The sequence below is a fragment of the Erinaceus europaeus genome, chromosome 21, assembly GCF_950295315.1.
Source record: "Erinaceus europaeus chromosome 21, mEriEur2.1, whole genome shotgun sequence".
NCBI classification, from domain to species: domain Eukaryota; kingdom Metazoa; phylum Chordata; class Mammalia; order Eulipotyphla; family Erinaceidae; genus Erinaceus; species Erinaceus europaeus.
Window position 1 is genome coordinate 13,353,656 of NC_080182.1, and position 13,918 is coordinate 13,367,573.

General features: G+C 43.4%; 1 protein-coding gene across 14 annotated transcripts in view; it reads right to left on the bottom strand.

Moving 5' to 3' along the window:
* The window catches only part of THRB (thyroid hormone receptor beta), a 480,256-nt gene that overhangs the window by 120,388 nt on the left and 345,950 nt on the right, over positions 1–13,918 (bottom strand). Inside the window, exon 3 of one of the 14 annotated variants that reach the window (XM_060180436.1) lies at positions 7,497–7,578. The exons of the other annotated variants lie outside the window; for them this stretch is intronic. The gene's annotated coding sequence lies outside the window, so the exon portion shown is untranslated. The remainder of the gene's footprint in view (positions 1–7,496; positions 7,579–13,918) is intronic. 14 annotated transcript variants of the gene reach the window in all.

Here is a 13,918-nt window from a genome sequence, read left to right on the forward strand (position 1 = left end):
TTACTTGGGGTGAATGGATTTAAGTTGCTGACACATGGGTACAGTTTCTTGTCTCCCTGTGACAGGTGTCTACGAGACACAATATAAGTGGATCACTGTTCAGTTATGGCTTTGAGTGGTGTTGGGACTTTGGAGCCGCAGGCACGGATGTCTTTATGCAAAATCCATTATGCTGTCTCTGTTCCCCAAGAATCATATCCTCATTTTTCAGAGGAAGAAACAGGGGCACAGAACCCTAAATGGGTTGCTTACAGTCAAGTAAGTGAATGACAAAGTCATGATCCCAACTCTGATGCCACCACACCTTATCTTTTTATAGGAGTCAACACAAAACAACTTAGATGTTCATCATGGGCAAAAGGTGTCCCCTCCCTTTTGTCATAGCTAGATGTTTGAAATTAAACTCAAAAAAGGTCATATTTTCTACTCAAAATCACCCAGATGGCAAAGATGGATTTTCTTTTTTTTTCTTTTTTTTTCCTCCAGGGTTATTGCTTGGGGCTCAGTGCCTGCACCACAAATCCAGTGCTCCTGGAGGCTTTTTACTTTTTCCCTTTTGTTGTCCTTGTTGTTTTATCATTGCTATGGTTATTATTATTGCTATTGATATTGTTGTTGGATAGGACAGAGAGAAATGGAGAAGAGGGAAAGACACAGAGGGGGAGAGAAAGGTAGACACCTGCAGACCTGCTTCACTGCCTGTGAAGTGACTCCCCTGCAGGTGGGGAGCCAGGGGCTCGAACCAGGATCTTTACGCTGGTTCTTGGGCTTTGCGCCATATGCGTTTTACCCACTGTGCTACCGCCCGACCCCCAAGGATGGATTTTCTGATTCTTCATTCCATGAAATTTTAATCAAAATCACATTTTATTTTAGTATATAACAGGGACTTATTGCTCAGACTTAATATTTTGTTCAAATTATGACATTTCTACTCTATACCTCAAACATTAAGAGATCCTTTTCTAATTTTTTTCTTCCAATGCATTTATTAAGCAGACTGCTGCATACACGGAGATTGTTTTCCACACTGGCTGTTGATGCCTTTTCAAAAAAATCAATGTTTATGGTGGTCTGGGCTCTGCCTCCACATAGTCAAATAACTTGGAAAGAATAGAAAAAGCAAACAACTACTAAGAATGAATTGATTTGCTTCATACTTGTCCATCTGGAAAGTGAAAAGGCAACCAAATAATATAGAACCAGTAAAAGTATACTATAATTAAAAGTTCACGGCACTAAGAGCTATTATTGAGGTCCTACTATGTGCCAGGGGTGGTGTATCTATTGTTTCATTTACAATATATCATAAATAAATGCTGTCATTTGTCCCATTTTACAGAGGAGGACACTTTGATAGTGAGCTATAGGTGTTGCTCAAAGTCACAGACAACAAATGGGAAGTTGTTTTCATAACTCCCGTGCTCTCTGCCACATTCTAGAGAGGATCCACTACAATCCAGAAATGGAAAGCATTTTCTCCCAGTCCCAAAGACAGTTAAGAGAAGTTCTGTGCCAGAATTTTCCTCTAATGCTCTATCTTGGCCTATTGACGAACAATGGCCCATTTCTAAGTGTAAGTATAGCTTTAAGAAGGGTTCATCTATTTCCTCAGGAATAATGATTTTAGGAGGCAAAAATCTCTCTTTAAAAGAATGAAGTCAAAGGAGCTATTTCTTTATATGGAGGACATTATGTCCAAATGAACAGGCTTGTCTGCTATCTCTCAAAGAGCAATAGTGTCTGAGAACATTGGTGCTTGGGAACTTAAAAGACATGCTTTCCGGAGGGAAAAAAAAAATCATAGCTTAAGATATATTACCAGCTTTACGAAAATTTGGCTTGAGGTATTTTCTGACCCAATAGTGATCCAAAGAAGAGAAATTATTGTGCTGTTAGGAATTATCTTGTTTGTCTGATAGGTGTCAAGGGATGATAGCTTCCTCAGAGGGAAATAAATGACCAAAATGATGGTGCTGGAGCTGTCTTCTACTTAAATGCGGCAAGTTCCCTCATATGTTCTCACTACTACATGTTCTCAGGATGATGTGTCAAGTTAAGTGGAAGGTGACACAAAAGAATCCAAACCTGCTACTCCCAAGTGAATTGGCACTTGACTTCTTAGGGCTGCTATCCCTATAATTACCTGAATATTAGGGCTACAATTGCCAAGAAAAATTAGAAAAGAGGAAAGGAGGAAGGAACCTTGAAGTGAGGAAGAACAGTTTGAATGAATACACACTAAGGAATAATTGAGTTACACCACCTGGGGTCCTAGTCAGGGGATGCTAGGATTCCCTCATAGATACCATGGGCCTTGTCTTTTAGTAGATCCCTCTTTTTGCCATCACTGGTAACTTCTATCTAAAACATCACTAGCCCTTTTGTGGGCCTCTTCAGGACCTTAACCTCCATGCAAACTAACAATAGTACGATCTGCTACACTCTTTGAAGGGAGGCTGGGTCTTCCTAGTCTGCCACCCAAGGAGGACTGGTTCTAGAATGTGTGTAGTCTAGAATGCTCCCAACCGTCACCATGGACTATGAACTCTAAGGTGTCTTCTTCCACAAACAACGAAAAGGGTTATTTTAAATGAATAGACAATTTTCAAAGATTAAGTCTGGAAAGTGAGACCTGATTCTGAGAGAGTCCTATGAGTCTTTGCTTGTTGCACTGTGGAAGGGGCTGTTCAGAAATTCTGGAGGAAATTTGCTTATGGGATGTGTCAAATCTATCCTTTAACATATTTGAAGCAGGATATCAAGAGAGCTTATCTGATTTCCTTAAATCTTTCTAGCTAGGCTGATGCACTTGAACAGGAGATGTGGTAGAAGTGGTGATATTATCAAGGATTTGTTATTTGAGATTTTTTAATGTCCTGTCTCTGATACTAAGGACATACATTACTTCTTTTCATCTTCAGACTAATATCAAGATAAATAATGCATTCATCTTCATTTCACAGATGACGAAACTGAGCATTAAGGAAGGAAAAGTAAGTTGTCGAGTTCAAGTTGAAGAGGTCCTAGGTGAATTTGACTCCAGTGGCATGTTATGGGATCAAACTGCAGATATAATTTGTGCCACTGGTGTCAAGATGGCACATACATATTCTGGTTTAGGGTCATATTGTCTTCATTATTTACTATCCCCTTGATTTCTATTCTGCATTTCAAAAAGAGAGAACACTACAAAGAGAAAAAAAAAAAAAAGAACTTCATGGAAAAAATGAAGCAACAGAATAAAAAATAGGCACATTTTCAAACAAACAGATATAGAGTTTCTTTGTTTTATTTGGAAATCACAGGAAACAATAAAACAAGAGCTGAGGAAAAGGAACCAGGGAAGAAGAGGGTTTCTGTAGGTGGGGCCTCTGGAGAAAGCCGTGGCCAAAGACCATGAGGTCCAGCTACTGTTACTTCCCTTCTCTAGGAATCCTTTCATATTCTTCCCATTGGCAGGTAGGCAGGTAGGCAGGACCATTGCAGCCTCATTGCCCTTTGGGCCCTGAATGACCCACTCACTGTTCCTATATATCCTCCCTCCTCTGGACTTACAGGCTGCTTGGTGGTGCCATAAAGGCCATTAGCTTTGAAGAGGGGTTTCTCGCTTTGACATTTCTCTGTTTACATTTATTGAGAGACTAAACAGGAACGTGTTTATAGCTCAAGTCATCACGTTTAAAGCCAAGCATGTTTCATAGACTTCTCATATGGTCAATGTGATTTCAAACAGTAACAGTTGAAACATTTTCCCCTTGACCTCACTATCTTACAGATGCATTAATTTCCACTAATTTATTCTATCTGGAGTTTTCAGGAATAAACCTGTCTTCATAACTCTGAAACATAGTGTTAAGAAGGAAAGATATTATCAGATTTGCAAAGTGTTCATTAGAAGGGAATAAAAAGCAAGGACACTCCATTTACTTCATGCCTGCTAATGACAATGCCTGCACGCGCGCGCACGCGCGCACACACACACACACACACACACACACACACACTGCACATATTTATTTAGACTCTATGCCTTAATAACACACAAAATATCTTCTGCTGTTTTCTGAGAGCAGAGTATAGCACAAGATTTCTCATATGGGAGGCTCTTTTACCAACTTTACTAAATAATTTAAAATGATTGTCACCACAACTCTAGGATGCATTTTCCATCCCCATTTTACAATAAGAAAACTAGACTTTGAGAGCTCAAGGGACTTGCACAATAACGTGGTAAACTGGGGATTTGAGCCTAAGGACATATAACTCTGAAATCCATGTTTTTTTTGTTTGTTTTTTTTTGTGTGTGTGTTTAAAATTTTTTATTTATAAAAAGGAAACTGACTAAATCATAGTCACACAACTCCACACAATTCCCCCCACCAGGACTCTGTATCCCATCCCCTCCCCTGATAGCTTTCCTATTCTTTATCCCTCTGGGAGTATGGACCCAAAGTCCTTGTGAGATGCAGAAGGTCTGGCTTCTGTTATTGCTTCCCTGCTGAACATGGGGGTTGAAATCCATTTTCGTTCCCTTCGTTACACAACCAGAAACAACTAGAAAAGGTAGACAAAATACAATATATCCTCATCCTGTCTACAGATGTTGATACTGCCAAGTGATGTCCAGAGGACTGTATGAGACATTTTAAAAATCAAACAATGACTTCAATATTAAGCTCAAATCCTTCTACTTATCATTTACTTTCATATCAATATGTATTTGTACACATCTTAGTCTCAGAGACTTACCACTAAACTGTGTACCCTCCATAGTTCCTGAGCACACAGCTAGACTGTATTTCCCAGTCTCTCTTTCAGTGAGACATGGACACGTGACTACGTCCTAGACAACAGAATTAGTAAGAACAGTGGGCACGACCTCTAAACTTGGTTCCTCTGCAAAAGCTGAATAAGGGCAAGAGACTGGCAGACTTTAACGATGACTCTTCAGTCACTGTCAGGCCACTCCATCAGTTGGGGCCCTATTTGGGGAGTCCTGAGACTCACAGACAGACATGATGGACCTAGATCTCAAATAGATCCTTCTCTCCATTGTTACTGGTCATCTCTATCAGGAACAACACAATAGACCCCTTTGTGGGCCTCCATAGGACCTTGCCCTCAACTTGGAACAACAATGGTAGAGAATGTTTCATCCTCCGAAGGGAGGCTGGACAGTATACTCTATGCTACACCTGAGGAAGATGGGTTCTGAAATTGGGGCAGCTTGAAATGTTCCTACTCATGATCACAAAATGTGAGCTAAGATCTACAGGGATGCAGAGGTCACATAGGCTCCTAAGCTGAATATGGGCCCCAGATAAGATCAAATTGACGGGTTTACAGTCAATAATATTTATACACCTTTCCCATATTTGGGAGCTATTCTCTTCCCTGATCCAGGTTTCTGGTCCTTTTCCCAGCCATGACATCATCTCCCCAGACAATAAATTGGATCCACCTGCATATCAGATGTCAGGATCAGGGAAAAAAAAAACTAGTATAGTCATGGGCTCTTTGGAATATAACTAAAATAGGACTACTAACTAGTTACAAAACAGAGACCTCTCAGCTCTTCAGATTAACTATTCTAGCCTTTAGGTTCATGATTACTCAACAATTTGTTTGGCTCTATATATTAACTCTTTTTTCAGTCACCAGGTTCCAGATGCTAGTCTGATGCCAACTGGACCTCCCTGGGCAGAAAACCCCATCAATGTGTCCTGGAGCCCCACTTTCCCAGAGGCCCGCCCCACTAGGGAACAAGAGAGACAGGCTAGGAGTATGGAAAGCCCATGTTCAGTGGGGAAGCAATTACAGAAGCCAGAACTTCTACCTTCTTCACCATATAATGACCCTGAGTTCATACTCCCAGAGGGATAAAGAATAGGAAAGCTATCAGGGGAGGGGATGAGATACAGAGTTCTGGTGGTGGGAATTGTGTGGAACTGTAACCCTCTTATCCTGTGATTTTCGTCAGTGTTTCCTTTTTACAAATAAAAATTAAAAAAAAATTGGTCCCTGTGTCCTTCATGTATCTGCATGTTGAATAGAGAAAACTGAAGTCCAGAAAGTGATTAGGGGCATAAGAAGGAAAGCACCTTGATCCTCAAAAGATCATGGAGAATGTTAGCCACCAAGATACTGTGCACTGACCTTAATATGCGTTGGAAATCAAATTCTGTTCTATGAAGTCAACGAGATTTGAAGATTCTCCTTACACTGGTGAAGACCATTATTTTACACAGATCCTTTATGATTCCAAATAAATTTATAATTTATTGTATCATTAAATTATTAACAAATCCAACCAGATTCAATGGAAACATAAGGATGAGGGGATGAAGGGAATTACCTAAGAAAATTACTTGCACATCTATGTTTGGCCATGTTCTGCACACATAGTGCATTACATTACCTCAAGTTCTTGGACTTAGTTTCCTAGCTGTAATTCCAGGGTGTTGGAATAGATAGTTCCTTGGATTACCTCTAATTTTAAATATCTGTCTTTACACATATTAAAAAATATATGTATTCATGTGTTAAACAACTCTGACCTCTTGACTGAAATCCTGAAAAAACCATTTCTTAGTTCTATGGATATGCCTAGAACTTAGATGCTATAATAATGTTAAATCTAATTAGAATTTTTTTTTTGAAAAAACAAAACAAAACTCAGTTTACTAATGTTCTGCTTATGTCAGGGATTTCTTGATCTAATTTGGAGCACAATATCAAACAACTGACATTCTCATGGATATTATGCATCGCTGAGTATGATAGGCTATTTTATATTCACAGTCTTGTTATTTGAAAAATGATTTGCTACCAATACTGAAAGACCTTTTTTATTACAGGTAGTGCTATTATAGTAGTTGATATTCTGATGACTTCATTTATAGTTCTACTTAGCTAGGTAACATACGAGTATAAATTCTACTTAGACTTGGAAAAATTAAAGTACAGAACATTCAGGACTTCCTCATTCAAATGTTTCTGAACTGAAGTCCAATGACCAGGATTGGGATAAACTATGAATAGTTTAACAAATTTGAAAAGGCCCAAGGGAAACTATACAACTTTATGAAACTTCCTGTGCCATTTCCAAAAGATTTTACAAAAATCTTATGCTTTATGTTTTTTGTAAGATACATTGAATTTTTCTGTATATGCAGGTAGTGTGGAACAAATGGTCACTTCATCCTACTTATCAAAAACATAAGATTATATATTATATATCTTCAACTGTTAAAAATGGTCAGTGAATTTTATTACTTAATAGATGAGTTTAGTAGGTAAAATGTTTGAAAGTATAGCATTAAAGGGATGTGGAAAGAAATGACAGGTTGTCAAAAGATGGGAAATACAATTTGACATTCTATAAGTGGAACAGAATCTAATTATGGGAAACCAGTGTTTTAAAAATTCTTTTAATTGGTATCAGCAGGAAGTCTTGTAATACCCGTCTCCCAGATTTTACTATCTTTCCTCACCTCATGTGTTCATGTCCCACTATGTTCTGCATCCTGGAAGTGGTGGAGTGTTCAGATTACTGTATGGGATGGTTTTCTATGTCTATGAAATGAAGCAACAGAAATAGTAATAATGTCAGCATATATTTTAAGATGTTTCTTTTATTATAGGAAAAAAGAGATTGTATTGAGAAATTATCTCATGTTAGAAAGACAAAAAAAAAAGATTATTTCATCAAAATGTAGAAGACTTAAAAAATCCAATGCAACAAAATAAAAATAAACTCAGACCATAAGAAAGAGCTGGTGTGTGCGCGGGGGAGGGAGCGGCTTGAGCCTCCAGTCTCCACCTGTAGTGGGTGTGTAGTGAAGCAGTGCTTCAGGTGTTTTTCTTTCTCCTTAACCCTCTCCCCCCCCCCTCTACCTCTATGAGGAAAGAAAGACAAAGGATGAAGAATTGGCTGCCAGAAGAGGAGTCTGTGCAGACATGGAGCCTCAGTGAAAATACTGGTAGCAAAATAAAGACATGAATAAATAAATACATAAATGAATGACATAAAGGAAGGAAAAGAAAAAAATTGGGCAGAGAAAGAACAAGCTGGTGGTTATCAGAAGGAAAAGGGAAGCAAGAGGCTATGTAAAAAGGTCAATTATCTGGTGAAAGATGGAAATTAGATCTTCAGTGTGAATATAATATACAGATGTTGATTTATTATGCTATATAGCCTTTTATATAACTCTATAAACTAATGTAATTTCAAAAAAAAACCTTCCTGAGGCATCAATTGTTTGCTTTCATATACTATGTTGAGATAACTACTTAAAAAAAAATCTTTCCATAAAATAAGAAAGAAAAACAAAGACATTTCTTTTTTTTTTTTTTTAGAGAAGACAGAAAGGCCTTAAGCTGCACTGGAAATCCTCTGAAGAAATTCTAAGTAGAATGCTAAATTTGAATGTGGTACTGAAGAGAAAACATGAATTTTGGGAATGAGTTAAACTAAGCTACAAAAATTTAAGCTTACCGGCAACAGAACCTCAAAAACAAAAACAAAACAAAACAACAACAAACTGTCATATTTCAAGGAGATGTGAAATTGTATTCCTGAGACAGCTACTGCTATAAAACATTTCTTCTATAAAATACTATATATAAAATTTGTACACATTCATTTACATCTGCTTTCCTCCATTATAGTTTAGTAATTTTATATACTGTTTCCTAGCAATTAATTAAATTACTAGGTGCCTACTATGGGCAGCTGGCTCTTTTAAAATGGCTGCTCTGTGCTGCTTTGATTTTTTTTTTTTAATTGAGGAATTTTTGGCATGTAACTTTATAAAAGTTACAGTTGGACAACACAGTGATTTAATATTTCTGTATAGTAGCAGATCATCCCCACAATTATTCTAGTTAAAACCTATCAGCATGAATAGTTAAATATTTTTTTCCTTCCAGATGAGAACTTTGAGAATATCACAACTTTCAAAGATGCAATGATAAAGCAAGCAAGCTATAGAGAAGCCTAGGCACTTGCCACTAGAGGAGAGTGTTTTCCTTTTCTTCTAACACTCTACCACCAAATCTGCACATAATTGTTCGTTTTGCAATACTACATGTTCATTAGAATCACTTGATGAATTAAGAAAACAAAGCTATCAGAAGTTCCACCTTAGACCAAGTCTGCTTGAACCTGTGGAGTGAGGCATGGGCACTGGTGTTTGATAGTTCCCCAGGTCACTACTGTGAGCAACTCTGGACAGATAAGCACTATGCCTAGATGGTGGTTTTCAAACTGGGTTTTACTTTACAGCCACCAGTCATTTTTTTTTTTTTTAATATGACAATAGTGTCTCCCTCCACCCCACCCCCCACCCCGGAATAACAGAGCAGAAAAGGAAGGAAGAAAAAATTGTTAGGGAGAAAGTATTTAACTCTCATCTCTACATTTTATGGAAGAAGGAATTGTTTGGAAAGAGATTATAGTTAAATCATTTGCAGTACTGGAAAATAGGAGATTTACAAAACCAAACTAAACTAAACTCTGCATCTGAATAGCAGAGACTTTTGGCTGCAAATCTTTACTGAATCACAAAAGGCTTGTCACCATTTGACTGACTGGGTTGGCCTGACCCTTTGGCTGGGCCTAGGATGAAGAGAGACTTGAGTAGGTTGGATCTAGACATGACCCTGACCTTCATGCCATAATGTGGTCTTATTTGGTTCCATATTGATTTTTAATTAATAAGTCTTTTTTTTTTTTAGCAATCAACATTGTGTTAGCCTGTAATTAATGACTTCTGGATAATTTGAAGTGCTTATAATTTTTTAAAAATATATTTTGTAGGTATTATTTCAATAGGAAAAATCCTTTCATTTATTCATTTTTAAGGATCCTGTAGTTGTATATGTGTATGAGCTCTGTGATATTTGGCAGAGGAGAGAGGTAGATAGACCTTGGCAAAGTTGAGTACTGTTAGGGTAGGGTTGCTGTTTGTGATTGTTAGCAGATATGATGGACAATTCTTGACTTAATGGACATAGAGATGAGTCTGTGGTGATAAGAATGACAGTGTTGATAATGGTGGTGATGATGGGAGTTATTAGGGTGACAAATGGTGGTCAAGTGTGGATCAGGGTTAGGGGGTGTCTAGGTGAAGCCAGACATTATATTCATTTTATTTACATTTTCCACTTTTTTATTTGTGACTAATAGTGGGTTACAAGATTGTAAGATTACAGTGTAGAATTTCACACCACTCATGACCAATGTTCTGTGCTCCCTCCCACTTCCACTTGCCAAAGATAACCATCATAGTTCACACCAGTTTTAGAAACAATTCACTTGTGGTCTGGGAGGTTGTACAGTATATAAAGTACTGGACTCTCAAGCATGAGGTCTCCAGTTCAATTCCTGGCAGCACATGTACCAGAGTGATGTCTGGTTCTTTCTCTTTCTCTCTTCCTATTCTTTCTCATGAATAAATAAATAAAACCTTAAAAAAAAATTCAAACAGTTTGCTTAAAGCCAGACATTGTATGGGATGACTTCTGGGAAGACTACAAAAGTTAATGAGGAAGAACCTTTTTTTCCCCTTCACTCTTATGCTCCCATTCTTTGCTCTCTATAAAACCTTCTCTTTTTGATATTAAAGCTTCCTGATCACCTGGATGCAGCTCAAATTAGGTGAGAAAAGTTATTTTAGAGGCAATGTCTTTCAATGTCCAAGAATTTTGAGGGAAGAATGTTGCAGATTTTTCAGAAGGACATTTCTTTAGCAAGAGAAGTTGTAGTTAAGGAGGGAAAGATGGGGGTGGGGTAGGGAGGAGAACAGAGACAATCAGAGTAGAGGATATTCAGGTCTTTAACTAAATTATCTGGCAAAAACGGGTACTCTATCCAATCACACAGTATACAGGGTCACTGCTCTTCCTGTTTCCTGAGGATAAAGAAGTCTTTTCCTTTCTTCCCTCTTCTCTTCTCTTCTCTTCTTTCTCTCTCTCTCTCTCCCTCTCCCTCTCCCTCTTCCCTCTCCCTCTCCCTCTCCCTCTCCCTCTCCCTCTCCCTCTCCCTCTCCCCTCTCCCTCTCCCTCTCCCTCTACCCTCTCCCTCTCCCTCTTCCCTCTCCCTCTCCCTCTCCCTCTTCCCTCTCCCTCTATCCTCTTCCCTCTCCCCTCTCCCCTCTTCCCTCTCCCTCTCCCTCTCCCTCTTCCCTCTCCCTCTTCCCTCTCCCTCTCTCCTCTCCCTCTACCCTCTCCCTCTCCCTCTCCCTCTCCTCTCCCTCTACCCTCTCCCTCTCCCTCTCCCTCTTCCCTCTCCCTCTCCCTCTCCCTCTCCCTCTCCCTCTCCCCTCTCCCTCTCCCCTCTCCCTCTCCCCTTTCCCTCTCCCTCTCCCTCTCCCTCTTCCCTCTCCCTCTCCCTCTTCCCTCTCCCTCTTCCCTCTCCCTCTCCCTCTTCCCTCTCCCCTCTCCCTCTTCCCTCTCCCTCTCCCTCTTCCCTCTCCCCTCTCCCTCTTCCCTCTCCCTCTCCCCTCTCCCTCTCCCTCTCCCTCTCCCCTCTCCCTCTCCCCTCTCCCTCTCCCTCTCCCTCTTCCCTCTCCCTCTCCCCTCTCCCTCTTCCCTCTCCCTCTCCCTCTTCCCTCTCCCTCTTCCCTCTCCCTCTCCCTCTCCCTCTCCCTCTCCCTCTCCCTCTCCCTCTTCCCTCTCCCTCTCCCCTCTCCCTCTCCTTCTCCCTCTCCCTCTTCCCTCTCCCCTCTCCCCTCTCCCTCTCCCCTCTCCCTCTCCCTCTCCCCTCTCCCTCTCCCTCTCCCCTCTCCCTCTCCCTCTCCCCTCTCCCTCTCCCCTCTCCCTCTCCCCTCTCCCTCTCCCCTCTCCCTCTCCCTCTCCCCTCTCCCTCTCCCTCTCCCTCTCCCCTCTCCCTCTCCCTCTCCCCTCTCCCTCTCCCCTCTCCCTCTCCCTCTCCCTCTTCCCTCTACCTCTCCCTCTCCCTCTCCCTCTCCCTCTCCCCTCTCCCTCTCCCTCTCCCCTCTCCCTCTCCCCTCTCCCTCTCCCCTCTCCCTCTCCCCTCTCCCTCTCCCTCTTCCCTCTCCCTCTTCCCTCTCCCTCTCCCCTCTCCCTCTCCCTCTTCCCTCTACCTCTTCCCTCTCCCTCTCCCTCTTCCCTTTTCTCTCTCCCTCTCCCTCTCCCTCTTCCCTCTCCCCTCTCCCTCTCCCTCTCCCTCTTCCCTCTCCCTCTTCCCTCTCCCTCTCCCTCTCCCCTCTCCCTCTCCCCTCTCCCTCTCCCTCTTCCCTCTACCTCTTCCCTCTCCCTCTCCCTCTCCCTCTTCCCTTTTCTCTCTCCCTCTCCCTCTTCCCTCTCCCTCTCCCTCTTCCCTCTCCCTCTCCCCTCTCCCTCTTCCCTCTCCCTCTCCCTCTTCCCTCTCCCCTCTCCCTCTTCCCTCTCCCTCTCCCTCTCCCTCTTCCCTCTCCCTCTCCCCTATCCCTCTCCCTCTCCCTCTTCCCTCTCCCTCTTCCCTCTCCCTCTCCCTCTCCCTCTTTCCTTTTCTCTCTCCCTCTCCCTCTCCCTCTTCCCTCTCCCCTCTCCCTCTCCCTCTCCCTCTTCCCTCTCCCTCTTCCCTCTCCCTCTCCCTCTCCCCTCTCCCTCTCCCCTCTCCCTCTCCCTCTCCCTCTTCCCTCTACCTCTTCCCTCTCCCTCTCCCTCTCCCTCTTCCCTTTTCTCTCTCCCTCTCCCTCTTCCCTCTCCCTCTTCCCTCTCCCTCTCCCCTCTCCCTCTTCCCTCTCCCTCTCCCTCTCCCTCTTCCCTCTCCCTCTCCCTCTCCCTCTTCCCTCTACCTCTTCCTCTCCCTCTTCCCTTTTCTCTCTCCCTCTCCCTCTCCCTCTTCCCTCTCCCTCTCCCTCTTCCCTCTCCCTCTTCCCTCTCCCTCTCCCCTCTCCCTCTTCCCTCTCCCTCTCCCTCTTCCTCTCCCCTCTCCCTCTCCCCTCTCCCTCTCCCCTCTCCCTCTCCCTCTTCCCTCTCCCTCTCCCTCTCCCTCTCCCTCTCCCTCTTCCCTCTCCCTCTCCCCTCTCCCTCTCCCTCTCCCTCTTCCCTCTCCCTCTTCCCTCTCCCTCTCCCCTCTCCCTCTTCCCTCTCCCTCTCCCTCTCCCTCTTCCCTCTCCCCTCTCCCTCTCCCTCTCCCTCTTCCCTCTACCTCTTCCTCTCCCTCTTCCCTTTTCTCTCTCCCTCTCCCTCTCCCTCTTCCCTCTCCCCTCTCCCTCTTCCCTCTCCCTCTTCCCTCTCCCTCTCCCTCTTCCCTCTCCCTCTCCCTCTTCCTCTCCCCTCTCCCTCTCCCCTCTCCCTCTCCCTCTCCCTCTCCCTCTCCCTCTCCCTCTCCCTCTCCCTCTCCCTCTCCCTCTCCCTCTTCCCTCTCCCTCTCCCTCTCCCTCTCCCTCTTCCCTCTCCCTCTCCCCTCTCCCTCTCCCTCTCCCTCTTCCCTCTCCCTCTCCCCTCTCCCTCTCCCTCTCCCTCTCCCTCTTCCCTCTTCCCTCTCCCTCTCCCTCTCCCTCTCCCTCTTCCCTCTCCCTCTCCCCTCTCCCTCTCCCTCTCCCTCTCCCTCTTCCCTCTTCCCTCTCCCTCTCCCTCTCCCTCTTCCCTCTCCCTCTCCCCTCTCCCTCTCCCTCTTCCCTCTCCCTCTCCCCTCTCCCTCTCCCCTCTCCCTCTCCCTCTCCCTCTCCCTCTTCCCTCTTCCCTCTCCCTCTCCCTCTCCCTCTTCCCTCTCCCTCTCCCCTCTCCCTCTCCCTCTCCCTCTTCCCTCTCCCTCTCCCCTCTCCCTCTCCCTCTCCCTCTCCCCTCTCCCTCTCCCCTCTCCCTCTCCCCTCTCCCTCTCCCTCTTCCCTCTCCCTCTCCCCTCTCCCTCTCCCTCTCCCTCTTCCTCTCCCTCTTCCCTCTCCCTCTCCCCTCTCCCTCT